The sequence below is a fragment of the Pelodiscus sinensis genome, chromosome 3 (assembly GCF_052426305.1).
Source record: "Pelodiscus sinensis isolate ZL-2025 chromosome 3, ASM5242630v1, whole genome shotgun sequence".
NCBI lineage: Eukaryota > Metazoa > Chordata > Testudines > Trionychidae > Pelodiscus > Pelodiscus sinensis.
In genome coordinates, this window is record NC_143054.1 from 18,035,924 (window position 1) to 18,042,499 (window position 6,576).

General features: G+C 52.1%; 1 long non-coding RNA gene across 1 annotated transcript; it reads left to right on the plus strand.

Annotated features, from left to right (window-relative positions):
* The first annotated feature begins 1,072 nt into the window (after window positions 1-1,072).
* Window positions 1,073-3,083, plus strand: LOC142827560 (uncharacterized). The gene is made up of 3 exons (XR_012902230.2): window positions 1,073-1,231; window positions 1,939-2,133; window positions 2,574-3,083. It is a non-coding gene; the product is annotated as an uncharacterized LOC142827560 (long non-coding RNA).
* The last annotated feature ends 3,493 nt before the right edge of the window (window positions 3,084-6,576 follow it).

Sequence of the window (6,576 nt, forward strand, 5' to 3'; positions counted from 1 at the left end):
CTAACATAGTATTGCAGAACAAGCCTAACTGTCTGGATGTCAGGGCTATATTTTCCTGTACTCTGTCCCTTTAAGGCTTGGAGCCATGCTGGAGATTTTAAAATAAATACAGCTCTGGTAGGCTCACTGTGATCAGAAGAATATGGTATTGCTGAGTGTGTGTTTGTTGGATTATGCCAAAGGTTTTATAACACTCTTCTGTTTTAGACAGCATCCTGGCCTGGGATGTAACAAAAACTGAAAGCTTTTTCCAAATTATCTTTTGCCTCTTGCAGAGTTCCTGAAACCAAACAATCTTTGGGTTTCATACCACTTCTTTTAGAACAGAAGTTCACATCCCGACCATGCAGTCCTATAGGGTGCTGTGCACTTCCCTTGAGCCCAGGGACACTCAACATTTTATAGGTTTGGATTCTGAAGAAGCAGCCAACTACTCAGATATGCACAAAATGCACAGGTGATGCGTTTCCATTTTCTTCTGTTTCTCTCAGTAATGCATGAGTTTCTCTTCTCTGTCATGGTCACATCCTGGTGTTGGGAAAAATTCAGTTTGAGTGCCTTTCATTGTGCATCCTTAGCTCCCATTGATATTAATAGGAATTGCATGGGAGCAGTGAAGGGCGAATATATCCCCAAGTAATAGAACATACCATAGTCCACTTCTGACCTTTAACACACCTTATTTGTGATGCAGGATTTTCAGGAAAAATGCAGATTGTAGACAACTCTATGTGCAGCTTCTGGCAGGGTTCCTGTTTGAGCTACAAAGATCATTGCCATGGTTCAGTGTGCTCATTCCTGCACTTCTCAGCTGTGCACACATTATGGCTTCATGAAGCAAAAAGCAGTTTCTGTCTGCTGTTCAAACAGATTCTTTCTCTCAGCTTCAGTTCTCTTGGAGAACTTCCCCTGGTGAGTCCCTCTCCCCCCCCCCCCCCCCCCCCCCCCCACACCCAGGAACAAAGAGCATGAGGCTAATTTCATCAGCTTCTGCTGTGTTTAATGATTCACATACCACCTCCGAAAGAAAATTCACAGGTTGCATATTAAAATTGTGGAGACAGTATAACAGTCTCCTCACAGTGCAGATATGCAGTTGCTTGGTAAGCTGGGCCCGTTCAAACAAAAGTCTTTTCAATACAGAGAAATGCAAAGTTACATACTGAGGTTTCAAACTGTTCAAATCTCTGCTCTGGCAGATATGAAGCAAGGAACTGATCCTGGATCCCAGGTGAGTGCACTGAACACTTGAACACTGGGATACTTGCTGTTCTGAGGAGGTGGTGGTGGTGCGGGGGGGGGGGGGTGGAGTTCTCTTTCCTTTTTCATTGCAAAAATTCTAAAGGTATAATTTTTTTGGTAAAGAGAATGTTCACACACAAAAGCACATCAAAAAAGTGATGTGCTTTTTTGAAAGAGAGCATCCAGACTGATTGGACGCTCTCTCACATAAAAGGCCACCTGGAACCAGTTCAAACAGGACTTTAGGTCACCAGTTTCTTCCGAGTGCTGGTACCAGAGCCTTGCCGAGATACGCGCTTAAAGGAATCCCCCTGGACAGCCGTTTCTCTGCTTCTTCTGCGTGCTTGCTACCTCTTCGAGGGACAGCAAACTTCTCACAGTGTCTGCTGCAATTGCCCTTTTGGTTTTGGATGTCACAGCTTTTACCTTTGAGCCAAGGAGCCGGAGCTGCCCCGGGCGTGTGATGGCCCCACACAAACATGCTGCAGTTTTTGCAGCACTTTGTTCCAGCTGCATGGGCTGGACTCTGAGCTTATTCTGGGGACCCTCTCCCTGGGTGTTGTGGCTATACTCTAGCAACTGCACCCCACAGTGGAGAGGCATTTTTGGAGGCTCGACACCAGTGTGGACTGGTGGGACCAGCTGGTCCTGGAGCGATGGGACGACCAGCAGTGGCTCCAAAATTTGTGCACACAGAAGGCCACCTTTTTGGAGCTATGTGCCTGGCTCGCCCCCACCCTCCGGAGTCGCGATGCCCACCTGCAGCCTGCCACCCCCCTGGAGAAGCAGGTCGCCATTGCCATATGGAAGCTCGCCACCCCAGACAGCTACCAGTCGGTGGGCAACCAGTTCAGCATGGGGAAGTCCACCTTTGGGGCTCTCCTCACAGAGGTAAGGCACTCTAGAGCTGCAGTCCCGTGGAGGGTGGGGAAGTACTGGAAAGAGGGGCCCTTGGGAAAGGGGGGTTGGACGCTGTGGGGGGTGGAGTGGCGGTGGGAGGGAAGCCCCATCCCTGGGGGGTTGTGCTGTCTCAGCCTCACACAGCCCTGTTGCTGGGGAGGAGCTCATCATAGAGGGTGGATCCTTGGGTGTTGGACATCATCCCAATCCGCTCACCTGACCATCGAGCAACCCAGTACATAAATTGAAAGGGATACTTTTCAATGGTGCTGCAGACCCTGGTCAACCACAGGGGACACTTTACAGACAGTTTTGTTGGATGGTTAGGAAGGGCACACGATGCTCGAGTCTTCTGAAACTCCAACCTGTATAGCAAGCGGGAGGTGGGCACATTCTTCCCCCACTGTGAACTTGCTGTTGGGGATGTACAGATGCCACTGTGCATCGTGGGAGACACGGCCTACCACCTCATGCCGTGGCTGATGAAGCCATACACCGGACACCTGGATCCCAGCAAGGACCAATTTAATGCTCACCTGAACCAGATCCGGATCCAGATGGAGTGTGCCTTTGTCCGCCTCAAGGCACATTTCCAATACCTGCTGACCCGTCTCGACATCGGGGAGCAAAACATCCCCGAGGAGGTTGCGACATGTTGTGTCCTCCACAGCATTGCGGAGAGGAAGGGAGAGGCCTTTCTTCCAGGATGGGGGGCAGACACTGGCCACGAGGGGCGAGCATTCGAGCAGCTGAGGACAGCTGTCATCCAAATGGCCCAGGGTGCGCATCTGGGAGGCCCTGAGGGAGAGGTTCTCTCAAGGACCCAGTAACTCTCCCTAGGGCCTTCCCAACAGGGGCCTCTGGCTTGCAGCCTTACCCCTTCCCCACCACACCCCCTGCCTTTGCGCTTTCCCTGACCTCTCAATAAACACACGTTTGGTTTTCCAAAAAATGAAAAAATGATATTTGTATTTATGAAACGTTCAGAAAAGATGGGCAAGGGGGGGGAGCTCATAACTGGGAGGGGGGCTCAGGATGGGAGGGACATAGAGGGGCATCTCAATGTGCCACCTCGGGTGCGGGGACCTTGTCAGAGTTGGGATTGGGTGGGTCCAGGGAGCATAGGGGGGCAAACAGGAGGGGGGACTGGACAAAGTTGGCAGGGGGGTTAGGAGGAGGGGAAATAGGCATCACATGGGGGAGGGGGCAGGGGCATAGCAGGGGGGTCAGGCAGAGTGGGATTGGGCATTGCAGGGGGGCAGGAGGGTTGAAGCCTGAAGCGGCGGCATCAGGCGGGTGTGCCATCATGCAGGATATGACGGCCCTCATGGTGTCACACCACTGCATCAACTGGTCCCAGGCACGGTTCCACCATTCCAAGTCCTCGTGGACCTTGTGCACCAGGGACTGGTGGATGTTGCGCAGGACACAGATGAGGTATTCTTGGACCCTGGTACACCTTCGGGTCCCCTGGGCTCTGGCGGGTGGCTGCGGTGGTGCGGCTCAGCCTTCAGTCCTGGCTGGTCCAGATGTGGAGATCACACAGAGGGAGAGGCGGTCAGTCATCCCTGCACACACTGTCCCTGAGGCCGTGCCCTCCTCGGTGAGCGGCGACCAACAGTCCATGGCCAAGAGGAGGGGGATGTCCCAGGTGCAAGGCCATGTGTGGCCTGCACAGCAGGACATGCCTCACAGGGGCCCCAACATGCCCAGATGACCATGATGCCCACTTCCCACCCACCCCCCGGCCCATGGACAAGCAGGCAAGGGAAGTGTCCACCCACAGTAGGATCCCCTCACAGGCGGCAGAGGAGCCGGGAGCAGCTTGGGCCTCCCAGGGTCTGTACACACAGGTGTGGCTCGCAGCACTGTCTATGGGAGTGGCTGCTGCCTTGCATGTGCAGGCATGCCCGCGTGCTGTGTGCGGCAATCCTCGGCCTATGTGGGATCATGCCTGCACCCTTCTGGCTAGCCTGTTTCAACCTTGGCTGCCCCTTCCTCCCAGGGTAGGACGTGTGTGGCCTCCCCTGAGCCTGGCAGCAGGACCTCACCTGTGCTCAGGGGCTGCCTGCTGTGTCCGCATGCCGCACACTGATGCTGCTCGTGGTTGCATGTGCACGGGCCGTAGCATGATGTCCAGTCTGAGCAGCCTGAGCCACTCTCTCTCCTATCCCTGTGCGCCTGCCTCCCCCGCTCTGTGTGTGTGACAAAGTGAGACCACTTTCCTGAAGATCCCTCCCAGGTCTCTTGTGTGGAGACCTCCGGCAGGGTGATGACGGGGGTCTCCAGGCCGGAGACTACCAGGATGGGTGGGGAAGATGTTTCTCCACCCCCCAGGATCTGGTGCAGCTCCTTGTAATAGGGGCAGGTGTGGGGTCCTGCCCCTGAGCACAAGTTGTGCTCTGTGGCCCAGGCATATCCCTGGCGAAGCTCCTTAACTTTACTCCGGACTTGTTCCAAGCTCCGGGGTGGGTGTCCACGCTCCACAAGGGTGTCGGCCACCCGGCCATAAATGTCTGTATTTCTGTGCTTGGACCGGAGATCCTGCAAGTCCTCTGCCTTGCCCCACAGTTCAAGGAGTGAAAAGGTCTCCGGCCTGGACCGGGATGGTGCGTGCCTCTTGCTCCCCTGGGCGAGTCCTGGGACCTCTGGGGCAGCTCCCTGCAAGGGCCAGGGTGGTCACGGGGAGCTTGAGGATTGGCCATGGCTGGCAATACGTGTGGCAGTGAGAGCCGCATGGTGAGGTGCTGCTCTGAAGCCAGCATCTTGCCACAAGGCTTGTCCAGGGTACCTGCAGCTTTAAGAGGGACCAGGAGACAGGAACTATAGACTTGTGATTACTTTGGATGGAGTGGTCACCAGGGTACCTGTGCTATTTCCTGGAGGCCTCTTCTTTCGAAAAAAAACCCCTCTTCCTCCCCGTCCACACACGCCTTTTTCTGAAAGAGCTCTTTCACAAAAAGGTTTCTTCCTCATAGAATGAGGATTGTCAATGTCGGAAAAAACCCTCTGTTCTTTCGATTTACTTTCGAAAGAACGTGATTGCAATGTGCATGTTCCTCAAGTTTTGTTTGAAAAAACGGCCATTTTTCTGATAAAACTCTGTAATGTAGACATACCCTGAATTGAACCATACACACACACACAACTCCCACATATACATCTTCTGGGTGTGGTATACTTTCCCACCTAGGCTATGTCTAGACTGCAGGCTTCTTTCGAAAGAGGCTCTTTCGAAAGCATCTTTCGAAAGAGCCTCTTTCAAAAGATCGCGTCTAGACTGCAGGCGGATCTTTCGAAAGAAAAATCCGCTTTTTCGAAAGAGAGCACCCAGCGAGTCTGGATGCTCTCTTTCGAAGACGGCCTCTTTACATTGAAGAACGCCTTCTTTTGAAAGAGGAACTTTCGAAAGAAGGCGTTCTTCCTCGTGAAATGAGGTTTACCGCCATCGAAAGCCGCGTTCTTTCGAAATAATTTCGAAAGAACGCGGCTTGAGTCTGGACGCAGGGGAAGTTTTTTCGGGAAAAGGCTACTTTTCCCGAAAAATCTCCTGAGTCTGGACACGGCCCTAGTGGCACTAGCATCACTTATACAGAGAATAATGAATCTGCTTTACAGACTTAACTGAGAGCCAGCTGGCTTTTAGCTCATGTGGTAGAGGCTCATACATTTAAGCTCCAGAAATCCCAGTTTCAATTCCGCCTGTCAGCATTACACATATATATGTACAGGATTAGCATCTTAAACTGTTGACTCATTGGGGGCCAGGGAAGAGGAACTGTCTTTATGTGGTTTACAACACACCAATTTAACTTTCGATACTTACTGAGGTCTTCAGATATTAACATTATGCAAATAACCCCCCCAAGGAGCTTACCTTGGTTCCTGGGACATTGCACTGAGAATTCAGGGAGAGGTGTACTGTCCCTGACAGACAAGAGGGGCAAGGCAGACTCAGTCTGCTAGGCAACCCAGAGGTAGAGAGGACAGATGCTGTTTTAAGTGATGAGCTTGGGGGAGTATAACTGAGTACCTGCATGGTCATGAGTGTGTTTGCTCAGGGGAGGAACGGTGTCTGAGGAAGGAAGGAGATGACAAGTAAAAGCCTTGAAAGTAATAGCCTTACAAGTAATAGCCTGACTGGTGAGAGGGTCCTCAGTGAGATGTCCATCTATGGGAACACCGCTTGAGAGGAAGCCATTTTGGAGAACATTGGAGCAAGCTACTGAAAGGGAAGGACTCGCTGTGTGGTGAGTTAGTGTGTCTACACAGCACCCTAACCTCGAAATCAGAAACGCAATTTGTGCTACGCAAATTGCGTATCTTATTTCAAATCTATTTCAAAATAGCTGATTTTGAAATTTGACGCATCTACACAGCGCCAAATTTCAAAATAAAGTGCTATTTTGAGCCATCTCTTATCCCTCGTGCAAC